Source organism: Pan troglodytes, chromosome 8, assembly GCF_028858775.2.
Source record: "Pan troglodytes isolate AG18354 chromosome 8, NHGRI_mPanTro3-v2.0_pri, whole genome shotgun sequence".
Taxonomy (NCBI): Eukaryota; Metazoa; Chordata; class Mammalia; order Primates; family Hominidae; genus Pan; species Pan troglodytes.
Window position 1 is genome coordinate 41,866,576 of NC_072406.2, and position 24,520 is coordinate 41,891,095.

At 41.6% G+C, this 24,520-nt stretch overlaps 1 long non-coding RNA gene across 2 annotated transcripts in view; it reads left to right on the top strand.

Moving 5' to 3' along the window:
• The first annotated feature begins 14,372 nt into the window (after positions 1 to 14,372).
• Positions 14,373 to 24,520, top strand: part of LOC129136264 (uncharacterized) — a 100,257-nt gene continuing 90,109 nt past the window's right edge. The window contains exon 1 of one of the 2 annotated variants that reach the window (XR_010146841.1): positions 14,373 to 14,736. This is a non-coding gene — a long non-coding RNA (uncharacterized LOC129136264). The remainder of the gene's footprint in view (positions 14,737 to 24,520) is intronic. The other variant, XR_010146842.1, reaches the window with a different exon arrangement.

Genomic DNA, 24,520 nt, shown 5'->3' on the forward strand with positions numbered 1-24,520 from the left:
TTTTCTACCCTAGTTAACCCTTTTGCAATCACGATGAAGTTCACGCAGATCTCACCAAGACTCATCTCTTCCTTTTGTTTTCTCTCTGTGCTGAGATGATCCTCATATAGTGCTCTTCGGAAGTTCAGAATTTTCCCATGCTCCTGTGGCAAGCTTTAGAGTTTCCAGTGCCGGAGCACCACCCAGCTGGCGGAAGCCAAAAACAAGATGGCGTCGTCATGAAATAAACCCTACTAGTGTGTGGGGGATTCATAGCTTTCTCCCCTCTTCTTTACTCATACAGCTTCTCTTCCAAGTCAGAGAATTTGAGATGATAGAAAATTCTGAGGATTTCCTGAGAGCTTTGTACTGAGACATCTTTAAATATCTAAGAGAAACATGGGCAACTTAATTTCCTTCCTAGGACCACCTCACTAGATGATACCTTTCTGTTTTAACAAAGGTAGCCAATGGCTGAAAATAAGAGTCATACCCCATGTTCAGAGCATTGCCATTTTATGTTTTGAGGTACAATTAACCCTTGAACAACTTGAAGGTTAGGGCAGTATGCATACTCCTCCATACTCCAAATTCTGTGTATAACTTTTGCCTTCCCAAAAACTTAACGACTCATAGTCCACTATTGACGGGAAACCTTATCCATAAGATAAACCATTGATTAACATGTATTTTGTATGTTCTATGTATTTTGTACTGTATTCTTACAATAAAGTAAGCTAGAGAAAAGGAAATGTTATTAAGCAAATTATAAGGAAGAGAAAATGTATTTGTTATTCATTAAGTGGGAGTGGATCGTCATAAAGGTCTTCATTCTAGTTTTCTCTGTGTTGAGTAGGCTGGGGAGGAGGAGAGAGAGGAGAGGTTGGTTTTGCTGTCTCGGGTGTGGCAGGGGTGGAAGAAAATCCACATATAAGTGGAAACTTGCAGTTCAAGGGTCAACCGTGTATTTTTTTTCCAGTCAAAGGGACTTTCTACTCCCACACAGGCAGTCATTGAGTTCTAATGGTTGACTTTTAAAACACAAAAACTATAGGATCTACAGGAATAATTTCACATTTAATTGAAAACAGGAGAAAATCCCAAAGGACTTAGCATAAAGGAGATGGTTCCTGGTCCAGTCTTAAGCCACCGGCTGTAATATGTCCAAAGTCCCTTTTTGGTCCTATAGTCCAGGCAATAACTCGGAATGTTTACTTCTCTTGTCTTTAATCCTTAGCCTAAGGGTTTGTCTGTTTCTGAGTTTTAATTGTTGTCTTTTGAGGAGTTTCATTCAGGTCTGGTTAGATGTAGAATTAAGTTGGAACCTGATTTGAAGGAGTTTACTTTATTCCTTGGGCTATAATTGAAAATTGTAGCTGGGACCAAGGGGCTGCTGACAAGATTGCTAGTTTGGCCTTTTGTGACCAAGAACCTGACTTGATGAAGCAGCGATGTGGGATTATTGCGTTTGAAATGATGAACTCACATAAGCTTTGGTACAGAAGTCGTCAAGAGCCTCAGGAGCACCAGGATCCAGCCTCGCCCAGCTGACTTAGGGAGAGCAATGGTTCCAGTTTGCTGGGGACTATTCTGGGTTTAAAAGGGAAAGTCTCAAGCTCTGGAAAACCCCTTAGTTCTGGGCAAACAGGAGAGTTGGTCACCTGGAATTTAAGTCTGAATGAATCAAAACCAAAAAGCAACTAGGGAAACACTGATGATGTCAGGTTTGAGTTTTCTTCCCGTGCGGAATGAACCATGTTCACAATCATTTTACTAATTAGGGTGGAGAAGAATGAGAGAAAGGGAGGACAGGTGGAATATATATATATACATATATATAGTTTTCAAGACAGGGTCTCACTCTGTCGCCCAGGCTGGAGTGTGGGGGTGAGATCATGGCTCACTGCAGCCTCCACCTCCTGAGCTCAAGTGATCCTCCTGCCTCAGCTTCCAGGGTATCTGGGACTACAGGTATATGCCACCATGCTTGGCTAATTTTTTGTATTTTTTGTGTTTTTGGTAGAGACCAGGTTTTGCCATGTTGCCCACACTGGTCTTGAACTCCTGGAGTCAGTGATCCGCCCACTTTGGCCTCCCAAAGTGTTGGGATTATAGATGTGAACCTCCATGCCAGGCTTACATACATACATATATATATGTGTGTGTGTATATGTGTATATGTGTGCATATATGTATATGTTTGTGTGTGTGTGTATGTGTTTATGTGTGCGTATATGTATATGTGTGTTTGTGTGTGTATATGTGTATATGTGTGCGTATATGTGTGTGTGCGTATATGTGTATGTGTGCGTATATGTATGTGTGTGTATATGTGTATTTGTGTGCATATATGTATATGTGTGTTTGTGTGTGTGTATATGTGTATATGTGTGCGTATATGTATGTGTGTGTGTGTGTGGGTGTGTATACTTGCAATGAGACTGTGTTTTCAAGGCAGCTTGTCTTCAGTAGTGGCCAAGGTTAGAGAATGGACCAACCTGTGATACCAACGGAGGTTGAGCCTAAGCTAAGGAAGGCAATTTGGGATGAAGAATGAGTCTTTCCTTCATTCTGTCTTTCCTTTCTTCCTTCCTCCTTCCTTTTTGTTTTTTAATTTATATATGCTGTGTAGACAGCAAGGCTGAAACTATCAGAATGTGGGAGAATCTCCTTCTCCAGAGGCAGCCACCCTCTGTGCTCCAGTACTTGATGTGAGTGTTCATCATGGGTCTATCACTCCAGAAGACCAAGGTTGATTCGGGGGCTGTGGTCAGCCTTCGTGATGGAACTTGGCCTTTTGGCCACTTCATTGTGTTTGTGAATCTATCCTGGATAGTGACCAACTCTCATGGTTTGTCCAGAGCTAAGGGGTCTTCAAAGGCTTGAGACTTGCAGGTTTGGGCTGTAATATTAATATTATTTATACCTCTTTCTCATCTACAGGGGTTAAATTGAATCCAAATAGTGTGCTGTTTACCTCTATTTCTCTCCATCTTTACCCAATCAAAAGTGAGAGCATTATTCACTAAACTGTGAGATATATATATATATATATATATATATATATATTCAGTCTGGCTCTGTTGCCCAGGCTGGAGTGTAATGGTGTGATCTCGGCTCACTGCAACCTCCACCTCTCAGGTTCAAGTGATTCTCATGCCTCAGTCTCCCAAGCAGCTAGGACTACAGGCATGTGCCACCACGTTCAGCTAATTTTTGTATTTTTAGGGAGAGATGGGGTTTTGCCATGTTGCCCAGACTGGTCTCAAACTCCTGGCCTCAAGTGATCTGTCCACTTCAGCCTCCCAAAGTGCTGAGATTACAGGTGTGAGCCACTGTGCCCGGCCCCACTGTGAATAATATAAAACCCAGATATGCCAGGGTTTCTAAAAAGGGAGATTCTTCCTGTGGGCAAAAATGGCAGGACTTGTAGTCTTGCTCGTTGAGTCTTTGCCACCATTGTGTTCAGGCTAAACACTTAAACTTGAGTTCAACAAATGGAAAGGGACAATTGCAAGGATATAATTCTAAAGAGGAACATGATGTTAAATAATCTGGCTTATAAAATCATATCACTGCATTTTCCAATTACTGTCTCTTCTTGGTCACCTTCCCACATGGCTTTACCCCTGTGTTCACAGGACAGTGGGCATGCTTGATCCTACCTCCTGGGAGGGCCTGCAAGAGAAGCAAAAGACAGAAGCCCATAAAGACAGAGGTATTCCTTCTCATTCCCCCCCTTTTTTTTTTTTTAAGACAGGGTCTCACTCTGTTGCCCAGATCAGAGTATAGTGGCGCAGTCACTGCTTATTGCAGCCTCAAACACCCAGGCTCAAGCAATCCTCCCACCTTGATCTCTCAAAGTAGTTGGACCACAGGCATGCATCATGATGCCTGGCTTATTTTTAAATTTGTTGTAGAGATGGGAGTCTCACTATATTGCCCAGGCTGGTCTTGAACTCCTGACCTCAAGTGATCCTCCCACCTGGGCCTCCCAAAGTGTTGGGATTACAGGTGTGAGCCACCTCACCATGCCCCCTCTCATTCCTATCTCGGGACATCTTCAGGGTTCCATTTTGCTTCTAAGATCCTTCCTCCTCTCTGATGCTGGGATGTCCACTCCCTGCAGGGAGGGGCTAACTTCCACCCTGAACTTCGACCACTCTTATTCCAAGTCCTCAGTAGGGCCAGCATCAGACTCTAGCAGAGCAAGCCCGATGGCCACACAAAAGGCAGACACCCCCATCAGAGGACAGGGGCATTGTGTTGTCATACGACACTTTCCTATTTTCCAGAGTATGGCATGCAGAGTTTTCAAATAGAAATCAGGGAATGGAGAAATTACATAGCTGTGCGTATGTGACTGTATCTTACCTGGACATCACTTTGCCCTTTGCTTGTGGTAAAATGATATAGACGATATCGTCTTGAGGGGTCATGGAGATTTTCAGACTCTTTGAGCAGATCTTTGAGATCTTCCTTGGTGAAACCATTTCTTAGTGGATTAGTATCCTTATAAATTATGAAAACATGGCACCTAACGATGAACGATGGCCTCAATACAAATAAAATGATGAGAGCCAGGCTGCTGTGGACCTCAGAGGTTCTAGAGAGGTCTGTTCTCATGACTGCATGCATTTGAGTTGATCTAAAGATAAGAAAAATACACTTCAAAATATTAGGCTGCGGTTGCTTCACTGATCAAAAGGAGGCGGGAGTTGTTTTGAAGGTTTCGTCTGGTTTCTACCATGGTGGCATTGCAGGTCCACTTAGACCAGTTGTTTTGCATCCTCAGTCAACATATCCAGAAACTGAAAGGGTCTGATGCCTGAAAAGAGAATAACAAAGCCCTCCAAGCTGGAGTAAATCTGACAACAAAACAGATTGCATCAATAATAAGAAAAAAAATTCATTAAGCCAGACATGTTTGAAATATAGGGACTCCCTGTGGAACCACAATGAAGACAGATTAAACACAAAAGCATTCAGTGTCTCCATTGTAAAATCAAAGCTCCAGTTTATGGGGCGAGTTTGAACACAGTTGAAGTAATAGGTTCATTATTCTGCCTAATTCCCACTTTTCACTGTGAAACAATGTTAAATGTTAGGATTTTTTGGAGGTATGAATTAACAAATACTGAGTTTCCATGAAATGTTTAGGGACATGTTTTATTTTCCCCATTAAAAATGTCAGCTATTTCTTTAATGTGGTTAATCTCCAATGTTTTCCCAAAGAAGCAACTGATGATTAGACAGCAAAGTCAAACAGTTAATTTTAAGAATATGTGCTATGACCCAGAATTGGTGTGTAACGTTAGCTACAGATATAGAATCTGAAAGTGGGAACTGCCATGGAAGCCGGCAGGAAGAAGGTAGCACTTGGGCTAAAAGGGATCCAAAAATGAGTGTCATTGAAATTTTCACTACATCTTAAAATAATGTGATTTTTGAAAGATTATTTAAAAATTTAATGAAAACCTTAGTTTACACAAAAATTTGACAAGTAAGTAAGATTTGTAACAGTTTGGTGGGAGTAGGGCAGGAAAAAACTTTGCCAAATTGGACTTTCCTTTAAAAGAATCTTTAGAATTAAAACGTTGCCACTAGTGATGACATAATATATTGGCAGAAGGAAGATATGCTGGTATGATGTTAAAACGAGCAAGTTCAACGTATTTCTTGGCGGTCTTATGATCATGGACACGGGTTTATTAAAAAATCGTTCTTGTAATGATTATGGGGAAAATTGTAACCTCGAATATCAGACAGTCTAAATTTAAACATTTCTTTTTATAGGTTTCTGTGATAAACTGTTAATATAGCACTCCTTAAATAATTGGTTATTAAATATGGCCCTGGGTTGTACAATAAGAATAAATGTAGTATCACTTTAAATAATCTTCGAAAGACTATTATCCCAGATATTTAGTTTTACCAACACAGGACCCTATAAAGACTTGCAGGGCAGACATATTTCCTTTTTTGCAGATTTAAGAAATGTAAGCTTTTGGCTTGCCTAAAGCTGAGAACCGCTGGAGTGAGTAGCCAGCTCCTCCTTCCTCTGGATCGGTGCCTACTGTGTTTTGGTGATAGAATAAGATACTTTTGCTTCTGGGTTGCTCTTGAATGAGACCTAAAGCTTTAAAAATATTCTTGGCCAGGGCCGGGCTTGGTGGCTCATGCCTGTAATCCCAGCACTTTGGGAGGCCAAGGTGGGCAGATCACAAGGTCAGGAGATCGAGACCATCCTGGCTAACACGGTGAAACCTTGTCTCTACTAAAAATACAAAAAATTAGCCGGGTGTGGCGGCGGGCACCTGTAGTCCCAGCTACTCAGGAGACTGAGGCAGGGGAATGGTGTGAACCTGGCAGACGGAGGTTGCAGTGAGCCGAGATTGCGCCACTGCACTCCAGCCTGGGTGAAAGAGCAAGACTCTTGTCTCAAAAAAAAAAAAAGAAAAAAATTATTGGCCTAGTTTCAGGTTAAAAAAAATAATGCATCCTCACTCCTTGCCATTCTGTAGTGAATGAATGCACTATAAATCTTCACTTAACTTTTTTTTTTTTTTAATTACAACATTTTTTAGAGACAGACAGGGTCTTGCTCTGTTGCCCAGGCTGGAGTACAGTGGTGCAATCATAGCTCACTGCAGCCTCCACCTCCTGGGCTTAAGTGATCACTGACCTTGGCCTCCCGAGTAGCTGGGACTATAGGTGTGCACCACCATGCCTGGCTAATTTTTGTTTTTCTTTGTAGATTCAGGACCTTGCTATGTTGCCCAGGCTGGTGTTGAGTTTTTTATCTCAAGCAATTCTCCTGCCATGGCCTCCCAAAGCTCTGAGATTATAGGAATGAGCCACCATGCCTGGCCCTAATTCTTCATTTTAATATATAAAATCTAGGTGCCCTTTTATGTCCTATCTGTGGAATTGCCTGGTTCTTTTCATCTGTATTATATTTCCATCTGAGGGGAGTCCTAAGTTGCTACTATGATCAATGAATAATTTATCACTCACCATCATTTATTGAGCATATGCTGAAAACAAGTTGGCAAAGAACCGAGAATGAACTGCAGATATTTAAAGAGCTTTTAGAATAATGGAAATTCTTGTAAAAGGGCTTTTGGGGAACTGTCTTTCATTATTAGACAAAAGAGGTTTTGTCTAATAGACAAAGTATGGAGTTTGGGAGAAAGGTAAGGTGAGGATGTTACTTTGGGAGTCCCCAGCATAGAATCAGTCATCTGGGGTGTGAAAATGGATGGAAAAGAAAAGCTGAGGTCTGAGAACTGTAGTCTAGCGATGCCAGAGTGTAGAGCAGGGCTCCCTTTCTGGCTGCACAGAAGTTTGAAATCATATAGCCTTGGAAGCCAAACTTAGGAAGTGTTCAGGAAAGGGAGATTGTTCAGCAGTGCCAAGCACAGTGGATGCAACAAGTAACACAACATTGGGCATTCATTTTGTCAATGGGGAGGTCGTTTTGATCTTGACAAGGGCAGTTTCTGCAGATTAGTGAAGATGAAAGTCTAAATGTAGTATATATTTTTTAATTTTTATATTTTGAGACAAGGTCTCACTCTGTCACCCAGACTGGAGTGCAGTGGCATGAATGCAGCCCACTGTAGCCTCCACCTCCTGGGCTCAAGTGATCCTGTCTCCTGGGCCTACCAAAGTGCTGGGATTATAGGCATGAGCCATTGCGCCCTGGCTAAATGGAGTATTTTCATGAAAGGAAAAGAAAGATGGTCAATACAGATAATTCTTTAGAGAAGTTTTATTACAAAAGGGAACAGAATATAGGAGGTGCATTGAGGGACTTGGAGTTAAGGGATTTTTTTTTTTTTTAAAGACGGTAAAAAGTTGCAGCCTGTTTTTCTGGTTTTGTTTTGTTTTTTTAGAGACAGGGGCTCGCTTTCTCACCCAGGCTAGAGTGCAGTGGTGGGACCGTAGCTCACTGCAGCCTTGAATGCCTTCACTTAACCGATCCTCCCACCTTAGCTCCCTGAATAGCTGGGACTATAGGTGCACACCACCATGCCCAGCTAATCTTTTCTATATATATATTTTTTGAGACAGGATCTCACTACATTGCCCAGGCTGAGCTTGAACTCCTGGGCTCAAGCGATCCATCTGCCACGACTCTCAAAGTGCTGGGATTACAGGTGTGAGCTACTGCACGGCCAAGGTTTTTGATATTATTGTGGCTAATGTCATCAACTCCTCAATATTCACTCCACTACAATGGATTAACCTAAGCCAATCATGGTGACTGTGCAACTCATGCCAACGATGGGTTTTGGAATACACGAGTGACCTCACTTTAGTTGATGGATATGAAAAGAATTCTAACACAAAGGTGGAGAGCTGGCTTGAGGGAGACTTCAGGGAAAAGTTCTAAATTCCTTTACAAACCATTGAAGAAGAGATGATTCCTCCTCTTCTTTCTCTAGATGCTTTTAATTGTGAGGCCTGGTGCTGATTCAGCCATCTTATCTCCAGTCTGTGACCGAGGCTAATACACATGGAGATCAAAGTGGAAAGAAATGCAAAGAAGTGGACCCGGAGCCTGACATATCACGCCTAAGGCAAACCTTCTCTTTAGGCTTTTTGTGATGTGAGCTAACAAATTTCCTTACTTTACAGCCACTTTTAGTTGTGATTTCCTGTTACTCGCACCTGAAAACATCCTACTGATACTGATAAGTCCTGAAATATTGCTCTTCAGAAAGCTGTGTACATGCACACCTTGAAAAGATGTCACAATATGTTGCAATACATCCTTAAATAATAAATACTTATGTTTCAATAAATCTAAATGCCATTTGGTATAATGAGTGTGTTTGTCAGTAAGACTTTTTGTTAAAATTAGTCTGATCAACTTTTGAGGTGTTGTGTGTATCAGGGGCCCAGTAAGTATTTGCTGGCTACATGTGACTGATGCTGTGGGGAGGGTACCGGGGAGAGGTTTGCTCTGTGGCCTCGGGCCTCAGGGTAGAGGCAGGTTGTGTGAAGCCACTAATGTTGAAGGCAGTGTCACTCTTGATGGATCACATTTTGAAACTAGTTTTTGAATATCTCTTGAATCTTTTCTCTCCATTCCCAGAGAGTCTGCCTTTGTTTACCCCCTTATAATACCTTCACTGGATTCTTGCCAAGACATTCTAACTGTGCTATCCTGAGACTTCCCACTCCTCTGCTACAAGACAGTCTTATTCCTCAGCACTCTCTCCTTGTAGGTTAAGTCCCTTCCAAGATCCTTCCAAGTTCCTTCCTTACAAACATAAGCAATATGGTGCTCTCATTCTTCTGGTTTCCTGGATATTCCTGATATCTCTGCATCTTTGGGTTGCACACCCTTTGACCTTTGAGCTGGATACAGAAGACATGCACTACAATTTGATGGAGGAATGAATAGGGCAACCCAGCAGTATATGCATGGTTGTCTGAAAAAAAAATTCGGTATGAACTGCTTCAGGACAGAAATGGAAAGCTGGAGGCCTGGGAAGTGAATTATGCCTGCAGGCAAGTTTTCTAAAAAAATGTTTTTTTGTTTTTTGTTTTTTTCACTCTGTTGCCCAGGCTGGAGTGCAGTGGTGCAGTCTCAGCTCACTGCAACCTCCGCCTCCTGGGTTCAAGTGATTCTCCTGCCTCAGCCTCCCGAGTAGCTGGGATTACAGGTGCCCGCCACCATGCCTGGCTAATTTTTGTATTTTTAGTAGAGATGAGACTTCACCATGTTGGCCAGGCTGGTCTCGAACTCCTGACCTCAAGTGATCCGCCTGCGTTGGCCTCCCAGAGTGTTAGGATTACAGGCATGAGCCACTGTGCCCAGCCTAAAAAATGTTTTGAACAGGTTGCCGGCATTAAGAAATTGGGAGATTTTATATTAAATCATCTGGATTTCTGGCTTCTTTTGACGTCATTGGGCTCATTCCCAAAGAGCAATAGCCAGTTGGGGCCCACTAGGGTCCCTCCTTCTGGGGGTTCTCAGTTTGACTCATTCCTCGGCCAGCCTTTCTGTTACCTGCGTGGTGCACTCAGCCTTAGCTTTGGGATTGTTCCAGAACTTCCAGTGCTCTGCTCTTACACTCATGGTCCAGGCCTCTGTGGACTGTGCCAGAGGCCATCACTGCCCTAGTTTGGGGATCAAAAGCTCCATTATACATTTGTCCTTTGGTGCCCAAATGCCTCCTTGTTTCCTGCAACAAGCCAAAATTTGGAAACCTGGTTTCTGATTAGAGCTCAGCCTTCTTTTGAAGTCTCTCACTTTTCTGAATTCTTCTCACTTTTCAGAGTGTCAGCGTCCTTATTTGTAAAATACATTATCTGGACAGATGAGTTGTGAGGTCGTGGACTGTATGTGGTTATTGTGAATTTATTCTGAAACGTGTCTGCATGTTATGTGTCCCTTAGTTGAAGGGTATAGGGCTGGTGGGGAGCGTACTCTATCTAGCAGGACCCTTGCCTGACATGGGGGATAATGGCCTATTTCCCTCCTGTCAAACCTGAAGCCTAGGGAATTTCTGAAATACTGAAACCCACTCCTTTGGCTTATGGCTCCATGTAAGCTGTAAAACACACACTCAACACTTGATACATTTCATTACGATGAAAGGACTCTCAAGTGCAAGTGACAGAGTATGTTGACCTACGGTTAGGGGCATTACACTGTGCTTGACTGTCTTCAGAAGAGTTTTGCCCAGTTGTGGCTTTAACTTGACATCCAGACAACAAAGCTCCCTGATCACATTTAATAAGAAAATTTAATAACCCCTTATTGAGTATTTCTGCTGCCCCCATAGATTAACCTTTAACAAATGAAGTTTTCGTTGCCACACAGCCTCAAGAATGTTCTCTCTGTGATGAATGTGTCTAAATTTGTGTGGACATGAGGACTCTGGAGGCTGGGAAAGTCCCATTGTGTGTGGAAAAGTTCCCAGGGAGCCAGTTCCAGTGGAATTGATGTCACCAAGACACTAGGAATGACTTCCAGGGCCCACAGCCTCCTAATCACACTCATCCACGCTAAATTACAACATATACGAGAAACCCATTTCTCAGGGTGTTTAAATACTAGACACACATAAGCAGCCAAATAATTTCCCCAAGATTTTTCAATACATGGTCATCTATTTAAAAATGGAATGATGGACCGGGTGTGCTAGCTCACACCTGTAATCTCAGCACTCACGGCGGGAAGATCGCTTGAGCCTAGGAGTTCGAGACTAGCCTGGGTAATATAGCAAGACCCCATCTCTACTAAAGATAAAAAAAAAAATAGCTAGGCATGGTGGTGTGTGCCTGTAGTCGCTGCTACATGGGAGGCTGTTGTGGGAGGATAGCCTGAGCCCGGGACTTTGAGGCTGCAGTGAGCTAGGATTGTGCCACTGCACTCTAGCCTGAGTGATGGAGTGAGCCCCTGTCTCGAAAAATAAAATAAAAATCGAACAATGGGTTACTGTGGGTCACAGCAGCACAGCAGTTGTTGGGAGGTGTTCGTGATAATGTGATGCGACAGTTGGTGTTGTCATGGAGACTAATCCACATTATATGGATAAGAAAAAGAGTCAAAAAATGTCCGTATTTTATTTTGTGAATGCCTTATAAGCATTATGAAACAATGCTTATTTGCCATTTAGCAGGAGATACTCTAGATGTACAAGCTTGAAGAGAATTTGAAAGAAAGAACTGATAACACCGCAGGATCTTTCCCAAGAGCTGTTGCATCACTGTTTCCTGGGGTTTAACTGGATGATATCACAACAAATCCTTCTACATGATTTTGTCATACTGCTCCCTGTAGATCAGAGAAATTTTGATTTACAATCATTTTTATTTATGATTATGAATGATGGTTTTGAAGATCTTTTAAGGCAATGAATGTGTAATGGAAATTTCTATTCCTTTCAGGTTATGCTGGATAAGTACACAGCTTGAATTATGTTTAGTCTCTATTATTTAAGGTTTCATTAATGTTGTGATTTTTGTTTTTTCATTTTCAGGTAAGCCTAGAATTGTACTATTGGAACTCAATGACGGTAAGTACTTATTACACACCACAGTGTATTTGCATGATATATGATATATTTTTATTAACTGAAAAAGTTTTCTAGTATATATATATACACACACATACACACACACGTGTACTTAACACTTAACTTATTCTAACGAAACTTTATGTTCCTTATTATACACTATACCTTATGTGCTCAAAGTGCCTTTTTGCACCCTTGGATCTGTTTGAAATCAAGATTTCTGGCTTGTAGATGTATTTTTAATTGGGAACAGATGAGCCCCTGGCCACCCGGGTGAATTATTTGGGACTGTGGTGTGTGCCACTCTGGCACTTTGCACCCTATGTGTTTCTTCTGCTTCCCTAGGGAGGTGATTGGTGAGTCTTAGGGAGGGGCCAGGACAAAGGTCCTGTGGCCTGGGGAGGACAGGTTATAGTTTAAGCTAACACCCTGTACATGCTAGGAAGTCACCAAGGAAGGAGGTGGCCTTGTCCCCCGGGGGAGTTTGCACTTGTGTGCCTGTGGCTTGTGACGTACCCAGGGTGACTGCAGAGACTGGCTAGGTCCTGGAGCAGTCTCACCTTTTAAATTTTAAGTTAATTATTACTTCTTGAAAGGAAGTTTCCCTGTGTTGTGCAGGCTGGCCTCGACCTCCTGGGCTCAAATGATCCCCTAGTCTCAAGTGATCCTCAGGCTGAGATGACAGTAGCTGGGACGACAGGCATGGGCCACTGTACTAATCCTTTTTCATACTGCTATGAAGAAATACCTGAGACTGGGTAATTCACAGGAAAAAAAAGAGGTTTAATGGACTCACAGCTCCACATGGCTGGGGAGGCCTCATAATCATGGGGGAAGGTGAAAGAGGAGCAAAGTCATGTCTTACATGGCAGCAGGCAGGAGAGGGGGTGCAGGGGAACTCCCCTTTATAAAACCATCAGATCTCATGAGACTTGTTCACTATCACAAGAACAGTATGAGAAAAACCCATCCCCATTATTCAATTACCTCCCATCAGGTCCCTCCCATGACATGTGGGGATGATGAGAACTACAATTTAAGATGGGATTTGGGTAGGGACACAGCCAAACCATATCAGCCACTGTGCCCGGCCAAGCTTACAGCACCCAGTATTTCCAGGTGGTCTCCCATCCAAATACTAACCAGGCCCAAACCTGCTTAGCTTCTGAGTTTGGATGAGATCAGGTGCATTATCTTCAAGATGTAATATTTGCACCATCAATTCTAGCTTCTACACAATGTGCAGGGACATTGAATAGATCTTGTCCAAATCCCAATTTTTCTCTGTCAAGCATTGCCTCATCCCATAGTAGGAATGAGATAGAGAACATAATGCCATGGTTCAACCACCCTAGAGTGACAGAAAAATGAGATGGGTGGAGATAAATACTACTACAAAAGCTCTCCTGTTTCCTAAGCACTCAGCATTCTATAGCAGGTGGAAATAAAATGGGCATCTATTCTGGACTCCAATGTTACCTTGTCCAGGACTTTGTGACTGTCATCGAGGCATGACTACATACCTGTGTCCAGTTAACAACCAAAATAAGAGCAATGTCTCCTTCCGATCTCCACTTCCCCTACTTGGAGGATGTGTGTGTGTGGGGAAAGATTGCCTGCTGAAACTCCACACACCTTTGGACCCCAACATCCCCCTCAACTTTGCACTTGCTGTTTCAGGTCAGTTAAGCTGATATTAATGTTCCTTCTCATCTATTCCCCTCCCTTTTTCATGTAAAAACAAAAACAAAAACAAAAAACTTTCATTCCCTTGTTTAAGGCCATATGCCATGAATGAAGAGGGCTGGTTAACAGTGAATATGTGGCACAGTGGCTTATGCCTGTAATCCCAGCACTTTGGGAGGCCGAGGCAGGAGGATCACCTGAGGTCAGGGGTTCGAGACCAGCCTTGACCACATGGCGAAACCCTGTCTCTACTAAAAATACAAAAATTAGCCAGGCGTGGTGGCAGGCACCTGTAGTCCCAGCTACTGGGGAGGCTGAGGCAGGAGAATCACTTGAACCTGGGAGATGGATGTTGCAGTGAGCAGAGATCGTGCCATTGTACTCCAGCCTGGGTGACAGAGTGAGACTCCGTCAAAACAAAGCAAAACAAAACAAAAAAAACCCCAGTGAATATGCATGAGGGAGAAGCTTTACTATCTTGTGAATAAAAGGAAATGTGTTCTGAAGGCATCAGGTAACTTACCTTTGAATCTCTGGGACATTGTCACAGGACTGTGGGGCGTTTAAGCCCAGACAGAATTGTCTGAGATTATTAAACGAAGGAGTCCCGCATTCATGGTGACTCAACCTGTTAGCACTTCCTTTCTTCTGGGATCCAGCCTGTTGCGGCCTCTTTAGTATCAGCAGTGGCTGTGCAGAACATTGCCAAGCCCTTAGCAACCTATTCAGCAGCTCTGTGGGGATGGCTGGGGAGCCCCAGGTTTGCAAATGCAACGGCGAGTCAGCCTGGAAAGTCGGCACCACGGTGCCCTCTCCCTGCCAGGCTCCTTTCAAGAAATTCCCAGCTACCCTGCTGTTTATTAAACAGCTCAGTAAAGAAAGCACAGGGGGCAAAACAGCCGTCCTACATGAGCAGAAGGCATTCACAAGTTGCCAGAGTGATTTTGTCTGAGTGTTCGGCCTGGAGGTGGCTGAAAGAGGAATAATGAAACAGAATGGGCGGTCCGAGCGGACATGAAACAGCGATTACACGGTAGGTATTTCTTTGTAGTTAGGCACTCTCTTTGCCAGCATGAAACTCAACTTGAACTTACTCAACAGTTTAAAGTCAGGGATTCCAGAGACTTAGCTTTGAAAACACGTGAAGAAATGTTCGGGGGCAATGCTGACATTTACAAGGCTGATGCGAAAAATCGCATGTGTGAATGGAAATGCTTTATCATTATGGATTTATCTTCTAATGATGCATGCTTGTAAAGCAGTATCCTGAAGCAATGGCGATATTAAAATACATAAAAATTATCAATAATTTTATACACACACACATCCAAAATCAGCTGCATTTTTACAGATTAGCTATTTAACTGGTCAAGGGCAGTTAGGCTTAATTAATGTGAACTTAGCCACTAAAGTTAATAAATTCTCCCATGGGAGCTATGAATCGAGAGGGTGAAAGGAAGTTGTCTATTTAATAGCTAATTAAATCACTAGTGTTTTCCGACAGTATCATTTTCTGGGTTTTGCAAGCTAACAAGGAAGCATCACTTTGATTTTTTTTTTAATTGAGAAGATTTAAGACAATTTTTGCTCTGTAAAGCAACAACAAAAAAAAATTCATATAGACTTCATGGAAGATTTGTTTGTTTGTTTTTAAAAAAACCTTAACTATTATAAGTATTTCCCTAGTTGCCTGTAATCTAAAAAGTCAAGACATTTGCTATTGGATTAACAATGCTTTGACTGACTAACATACTGATTTTGAGTTATTATTTCAGCTAAGATGAAAGAAAGTTTCATAAAGAAGGCAGTGAAAACCCAAGATCCCTGGCCCCCAGGGTGGTTTTGTGGTAATGAGTTAAGAGGTTAGGGAGCTTTAATCAGTGACTTTGGCATCTTTACTCAATATATGAAAGAATTACGAAGGTTCCTTAGGTACTGAACTTCCTCCCAAGGAGGGAGCTTAAAACTCAAAAACTTAAGGATTTAAGTGCATTGATTAAAATTCAGTTGTGAGAGAAGGGAGAATTCTTGTTTGAGAATTCCCTGCAAAATCATTTGATAATCACTATAAGACTTTCTTACAACACTTTATGGAGGTAAATTTAAATATAGTAAAGTGAAAAAATCTAAGGCAAAAAATGTGATGACTTTTATACATATGCTTACAACCACGTGACTACCACACAGTTCCGTGTTCCTCAGCTGAGTGCGATTCTAGTCTTTAAGAGAAGGTTTTTGTTCTGCTTGTTTTTTTTTTTTTCTTTTTAAAACAGCCTGGCACTTAAAGTGAGCCAAATATTTCACCAGGTATAGTCAGCTGTAGAACTAGTGATCTTGTCCAATGCTGTAAGAAAAATAGGCTGTGATTAAACTTGTTAAGTAATAATGGTTTACTGGGGCTGGGCACAGTGGCTCACGCCTGTAATCCCAGCACTTTGGGAGGCCGAGGCAGGTAGATTACCTGAGGTCAGGAGTTTGAGACCAGCCTGGCCAACATGGTGAAACCCCATCTCTACTAAAAATGCCAAATTAGCTGGCGTGGTGGCGCATACCTGTAATCCCAGCTACTCGGGAGGCTGAGGCAGGAGAATTGCTGGAACCCAGGAGGTGGAGGTTGCAGTGAGCCAAGATCGTGCCATTGCATGCCAGCCTGGGCAACAAGAGCAAAACTACATCTCAAAAAAAAAAAAAAAAAAAAGAAGAAGTAATGGTTTATTGGACTTGATTTTGGTACCTCCTTGAAAGATTTTGAAGAGCAATTTTGAGCATGTGAATTTTTGCAATGAGAGATTATTTTACTCCTTCCTAAGATAGGATTCCCCTATAGTCTCAGAACAAAGGATAGTTCTTTGAATAGTATATTTCAGCCTTAGGGAATCACATTTTAGTACTTCATTTTATAGGGGGTGGATGAAAATTTCATTATGGGTATTCATCAATTCTCATAATTTAAAATCGTAAATTAAAAATCACTAATTTAAAAGGGTTTAATGTCTCCATTGTGGAAGGCATTTGGGATCTTGGCGTTTGAGTTAGTTTCCTGACCCAAAGGCTCAGACAGTGGAAGTATCATTTCCCTAGTCTCCAGCATTCTTTAAAAACAGAATTACAAGAGATAATATATGCAGTGCCTGGCACACAGCAGTGGGGAGAGCAAATGTAAACTCTTTCCTCTTTCCTCACAATCCTTCTCCTCCTTGATTCCACTTCTAAATGTCACAGCTGAGTACTGGTAGCTGTGAATAGATCAAGAGATGTCAGACAGTGGAGACAGGTGAATCTTGAGTTAAGGCGGAGATGAGGGTGAGGTGTTGGTGGAGAACATAGGTAGGTTCAGGGTCTAGAAGGTGAGTTGGTCTGGTGTCCTGAAATATAAACCTTGTTGACAAACACAGGCAAGAGAAGGTCCAAGTGATGAGAGTTGATGTTAAGGACCAGTGGATATTGGGAAACAGTTGAGCAATGGCTATTAGTTGAGCACAATCATTCCATTCAATTCAACAAACATTTATGGAGTCCTTTCTATGTGCAACTAAATGCTCTAAGATTTCTGAGTTAGGAACAGCCTAGCATGTGGCAAGTATAATTGATGGCTGATTGCCGACCTTGGGCAAAGACAATCAATCTCTGCTCTGGCTTGAGTAATCTGGTTTGGGTAGATAAGGATCACAGTGAGCACTGTGTTGGGGGAGGGTGTAGAGTGGGGGGTGACACATTTCTGCATGTGCTGATGGTTGCAACCAAAGACAGGGCTTCTGAGAGACCTACGTTGTAAATGTTCCATCTGGTTGGGCTGTTCCCATTTGTATCTGTCTCCCTCTGGTGCTAGATTTTTTTGGTTTTATGTGTTTCTAAAACAGAATCCGGTCAATTCCCTCTGAGGTCTTCAACTGGAGTTTGAGTTGGGAGGGCCATGCTGTGTAGGGTTTGGAGCCACGTGGGGCCTGCCAGCCCTATTAAGTTGCATTCTTTTGAAGTGTGTATCTCCCCTTGCACCAGCCCTGTTCCCCACCTGTGAAGCAGCTTTTGACTTCCATATATTATGGAATATTATGCACATAAGAGAAAAGAGCTTCATTTTATTTTCTGGTTTTTTCCATACTTCATCAACAATTAACCATGTTAGAAAAAGTAGAGCTGAAATAATCCCATCAGGAATTGGCACTGGGTTTCTGGAAAACATAGTCCTAACCACCTCTTTTATTTAGTGTGTTTGTCTAGGAATTGAGAAAAGCTTGAGTGTTGGTTTATCTTATGTTTCCAACTAAGAGTAATTTCATAAATACTAGAAACCTTGCAGGGAAAAAACCTATTTTCATAAAATGATTAATGCACTAGGCAAGGGAAATTTGAATGAGGCACTAGGCAAGAGAAATTTGAATGAGTGGAAACTAGAATTGGGCTCCTTGATCTTTTTCTGCATGCAGCACTTTTTTTTTATTTGGAAGCAATCCCCAAAGTTTGGAAATCTGTTTAGGTTATGAAACCCAGTATTCAGATGACTGTCACATCTTCATTAAACAAAACAAAACACAATTTTGTGCCTTCTGAACTGAAGAGTTGCCTCTATGTTGTAGGGGATGTGATGGGCTCTCCAGCCTATGAATATAGGATCTAACTGCACACACCCCTTTATGCTGAGGGGCCTCCCAGTTATAAGGCTGATGTTGTTTTTTATGACAAGAAACTATTTGCAAAATTTGATTTAGGAACCAATTAGCTAAATTTAAGATTATGAAAATGAACCAGAAAGAGAAGCCTCTCATAAACAACTTCAGCTATTGGGAGGCGGACCCCTCACATCCCATGGGGCCTCCAATCAGAGGCCTCGAGAGAATCGCTAGGAAGCCTGAGAGTGGGTGAGGCCTGGGCCCCTGGAGACTGCTCCTGGCCCCTGGCCTTCTTCCACTTTGGGAGAGACCATCCTGTCCTGGAAACATGCTCCGTGGTGACACCACGGCGCAGGGTTGGCCTTCTGGAGTCCATGTCTCTGGAAGCCGCATCCACATCCCGCTTCCTGGTCCACACTGAGTGAGGCTGGGAGAGGGTTTCCAGGGGCACTTCCGTTTCAGCTTGTTTCTATTTTAATGCCTGGAGACAATTAAAGACCAATGTCTGGTGCCAGTATTTTTTTTTTTTCCCCACAGTTTACGCTATTCTTAGAAACAGTTGAGCCAGTGGCGGTAGAGTCTGAAGGCTCTGGAATCTTTTCCTTCGTGTGGCAGCAACTTATTTTTCCTGCGGAGGCTCGGTGGTGCTTTTCTTGGGCTCAGGATTGCGGCTTGGATGGCTCATTCCCTGGGAGTGCACACACTGAGCCCTTTGGAAAGGCAGCAGCAGGACAAGGATCAGTGGCAGGCAAAGAGGCAAAAAAAGCAGGACCCGGGTTCCATAGGCAACTGCTTTATTTACAGTTCCAAAAACGGTGCTTGTTCAACTATCCTGAACTTTTGTAGAAGTTCAAACTTGGAAATTGTAGTGATGAAATGAGAGCTGTGTTTTAAAAATTACTTTTAACTGTCTATGAAGCAAGTCTACATTTTGGCAAAATGGGCTGCTTTTAATCTGGTCATGTGGGATTTAAAAAAAGATTTAATTCAGCTGGATTTTGCAAAGCCCTTGCATGGTATGACATGAGGTTATTTAAGGTATAGTTTTGTCTTCAAAGAGAAGAAATAAGACACACGCATGGATTTTTAGAGTAAAAATAACGAGAGAATGTTATTACCCAAGAGCATATATTAGCTCACTTGCAGTGATGTTGAACTGGGAACATTCCAGAAGGATTCCACGTGAAGCAGTGTTTGCTTTTGTATGTTTGAAATGCTCCATAACAAAATTGAAAAACTGTAAGAGCAAAATAAATAATAATACGGATTATGAAGTAATTAAAATGAAGCAGAGAAAAAACCTGTAGGATGCAGCCTAAATAAATGATACTTTAAATCAAGCTTATCCAACCCGTGTCTTGTAGGCCACAATGTGGCCTAGGACATATTTGAATGCGGCCCAACACAAATTCGTAAACTTTCTTAAAATATTGTGAGACTTTTTTTTTTTTTTTTTTTTTTAGCTCATCAGCTATCATTAGTGTTAGTGTATTTTACGTGTGGCCCAAGACAATTCTTCTTCTTCTGATGTGGCCCAGGGAAGCCAAAAGACTGGCCACCTCTGGTTCAAATAAACATTTACAGCCTCAGTCACATATATTAGAAAATGAAAAAGACTGAAAAATTTGCCAGCTACTTGCTTGACACAGTACAATAGAAAAACAACAGCAAAGCAAGCAGAAAGAAGGCAGAAGAAGGAAGGAAACCATAAAGATAAGGAGAGCAATTAATGAGCTAGAAAACAAAGTGATAATGCAGAAATCAACCCAACTAAAAGCCGGTTCCTTGAAAAGAGTGATAAAGCCATCTCTGGCAAGAATGACCAAGGACGAGAGAAGAAAAAGCATGAAAAAGAAACAGAGCATAACTACTGATGGAGATTTTAAAGCCTGTAAGAGAATACTATGGACAAGTTCCTGACAATACATTTGGAAACAGAGAAATCAGACGATCTCCTAGAAAAATATTAATTACAAAAACTGATGAAAGAAAAAGCTGGAATATACCTATAATCAACAAAAGAAGTGAATCAAGTTAATAATCTACAGCCTTCCTTCCCCGGATGCCTCCCTCTCCAAAAAACAGGCCAGACACAGCCAAGTTTACAAAATCTTCAAAGAACAGATAAGCACTACTTTGTATAAACTTTTTCAAAGAATAGAAAAAGGACAACTTCCCACATCATTTTGTATGCATAACCTTGATAATAAAACTGAACAAATAAAATAGAGTGTAGCAAAATTATAGGTCATTGTTAATTACGAAATGAGTGTAATGATCTTAAATAAAATATTAGTAAACCAAATCTATCAAAATATTTAAATAATACATTTTTGACCAGTTAGTGTTTATCCTAATGTGGCAGGATGGTTTACATTAGGAAATCTTTTTAATGTAATTCACCACATCTGTACGTTTAAAGATGTTCAAATGTTACTATATATTGCTTACCGTTTTATGTCTGTAAAATATAAAAATATAGTCAATTACTGTCTATCTCTGGTGATGGAGAGTAAACAATGAAATGGGGATGCTTTAGCTGACACTAAAATATTTACTTTCTCAAAAAATAAAAAGGTAACTAAAGGAAAGATTGTGTTAAGGATAACACTTCTTAGATCTAGTGGATGAACCCCTTGGTCATTGTCATTGTTTTCATTTCTTCTGAATTGCTGAGATATTACACAACTAAACATATTTGAGAAAAAAAAGAGAAAAGGGCAAAATCTGCAACTTAGATTATATCCAGCACTGTTCTATTGATATATTTCATTTATATTAATTTATGCACTAAATGAATGTTTCTACTAAAAATACAAAAATTAGCTGGGCATGGTGGCACGTGCCTGTAATCCCAGCTACTTGGGAGGCTGAGGCAGGAGAATTGCCTGAACCTGGGAGGCAGAGATTGCAGTGAGCTAAGATCGTGCCACTGCTATAATAGATTATCTGATATAATAGATTATCTCTTCCATTTAAAGTTTTTTCTTAATTAATCTCCAGCCCTACCGTTATTGATGTGTCTCCATCCAGTGTTTGCCAAAACTAAAATTGATTCACTGGCACCTTTCTGTCTGTCCCTTCCAACTCTCTCCTCACCCCCAAGCCAAGAATGTTGCCAGCCAAAGTTCTGCAATTGACAGGTTTGTTGGTAATGGTGGGTCTGGGGTATTTTTCTGCTCCCGCCCGCTAGTGTGGACTCAGACCCTGGGTCCACCTTCACACTGACTTTCTTAGGACTTAGGAGGGAGAAATACCCTCAACCTTGGGGCTAATGATGTGACCCTTGCTCAGCGACTCTAAAACCGCAAATACTCTTCTAGCCAAGGTCAGAGGTCAGCTACCCATGGGGGACAGGAGGGCAGCAGAATGGACACCATAATTGGATAAATCTGTTAAATTTTCATATTCCCCATTTATTTGCTGTTCATTTAGGCAACATCTGCTCTCTGTTTCTCAGCCTATTCACAATTGTGAATTTACAATTCACAGCCTATTACCACTATCATCCCCAAGTCTCTCCGCGTTTAATAGTTCAACACACACTTACTCAGGGTACCGAGGTCCAGATATGAGGGCTGGCACTGAAAATTTCATGGAGAGTAAGACCTATGCCTAGCCCTGGCGAAGATTTCTCTTTTATGGGTGAGAAAGACGCACACTGGAGGTAGAAACCATCTGAGCTACTTTGTTCTTTAGACGTTTCTGGTTTATGTTCTTTTTACATCTTAGTTCAGTTCCAGCTTTCTTGTGAAGATTTCCCAGATTTGTCTCCTCTGGGTTCAAATATACATATCCATGTTGTTACCAGGCATTAGATCTGGCACTTAGCCCCTCCCTGCATTGTCTGGGGAAAGACCACAGACATAGACAAAATAACCTGGGTCTGGTCCCTGATCCATCTTCTTAGCCGTGTGATTTTCCTTCAACTCTCAAATCCTCTGTCCTTTCCTTTGTCAAAGGAGGGTAATCCCCATGCCTCACAGAGCTGTCATGAGTATTCCATGAGATAATGTATAAGGCGACCAGCCTGGGGTCTGTCTTACCCATAGTCACTCATTAATTATTAGTTTCTGCCTTATTTTTTCATATCTTTATTTCTTCTTCATCTATCAAAGAGTTAGTCTATCAACTCTAATTTCTCAACTGCCTCTAAGATGCTTAGATTCTGATATATTGTTCTTTGATTATTAGAAAACTAGTTATCGCCTATGTATATTTTATTTTCTGAGCATGATTGTAAGTTTCTTGAGAGTTCTTATAATTTTGGCATCCTCGCTGTGCTCCAGACAGTGAGGTCTCTCTGTGTATATCACTTATCTATGTGTCATCTCTATGTCTGTTTGTCCTGTTTTCCATTACTAACGCAGACTCCTTGAGAGTATAAATTATAAAACTTCCTGGCCATATTTCTTCAGTGTTTGCCACATTGTTGTACAAAGGGGAGTTTGAGAAACATTCAGAGTGGTCGGGAATGACAAGCCGTCTTCCACCATAGGCCCAGCTTTCTTTAAACACTATTTCTAGAATTACTTATATTCAGAATAATTAATCTTCCATTGAAGCACTCAGTTAGAGTGCAATGTTCCTCAGATATCCTGTTCTGATAATAGCATGATTCCAAGTTGTCGTCATTTTATTCGTTTGATTGATCCTTGGAGCGTGTACCCATGAACTGTTTATGGCAAGTAATTGAATTTCAAATCTTATCTCTCTATTATAATCTGATATGCATTCCTACTGTGCTTTGGCTCCAAATATAATAAAAATCACATTTCTGAAATCCAAATTTTACCTCCAGGGATCTTTCTGCTCTTGTTAATGAACAGTTTATGTACACTGAACTCTCTGAAAGAGTTTAGTCAAACAGTCCTCAACCCTTCCACTCTTTGAAAACTCATTATTAATACATACTAATACTAAACAAACAGCAAGTCCTTTGTCATGAGAAACACTCCCCCAGGCCGAAGGAGTTTAATATTTAGAAAATGACACTCACTCTGTCATTCTTCAGAGAACTTACTTCTATCAGTAAACATATATTCAGTTATTATTTTCCCAGATAGCAAATATGACTAAGGTATTACAGCATTTCCTTGTTGGTGCTCAAACAAAGTACTGCCTCTTTAAGTGGGATCTTATCCCCCAAGTTAACAATTTAGTTAATAAGTGTTTAGTTTGAACCTCTTCTAACACTTAACACCTTGACTCAAGTAGGCCCTTGGTCCCTGGTTGTCTCAAGGATCTGTCTGAAGACTTTCAAAAATCTAAGTTTAGTAACATTATTACTATAGCACAAAATCAGTCTCTCTCTCTCTCTTTTTTTTTTGAGACAGTCTTGCTCTGTAGCCCAGGCTGGAGTGCAGTGGCGCAATCTTGGCTCACTGTAGCCTCGATCTCCTGAGCTCAAGCCATCCTCTTGCCTCAGCCTCCCGAGGAGCAGGGACTATGGGCATGTGCCACCACATTCAGCTAATTTTTGTGTTTTTGTTTTGTAGAGTTAGGGTCTCACTATGTAGTCCAGGCTGGTCTCAAACTTGTGGGCCCAAGCAATCCTCCCACCTTGGTCTCCCAGAGTGCTGGGATTATAGGCATGAGCCACTGCACCCGGCCAAAGTCAGTCTTGAGCCAGTTAGGAAGAGTGCTGCCTGCCACACATGAGCTTTGAAAACAAAAAACCAAAAACCTAAAAGTTTGGCTGGGCACGGTGGCTCATGCATGTAATCCCAGTACTTTGAGAAGCCAAGGCACTTGAGGTCAAGAGTTGGAGACCAGCCTGGCCAACATGGTGAAACCCCGTCTCTACTAAAAATACAGACAAATTAGCCAGGGGTGGGGGCGCACACCTGTAATCCCAGCTACTCAGGAGGCTGAGGCAGGAGAATCACTTGAACCCAGGAGGCAGAGGTTGCAGTGAGCCGAGATTGCGCCACTGCACTCCGCGACAGAGCAAGACTCTATCTCAGAAACAAACAAACAAACAAAAAACAAAAAAAACCCCTAAAAGTTTGTTTTATAAGTAATGAAAGTGTATATTACATCTCTAAATAGACTTTAAACCACTTGGCTTGCATCAAGGACTAACTCTGAATTATCTGGTTTCTAATGGCTATAATTGATAGCTTGAAAAAATTGTGGTTCTTCTGGGTGCAGTGTGGGTATGTGTTTCAACATGTTAAAATAAATGACTTTGTTGTATAACAGCTT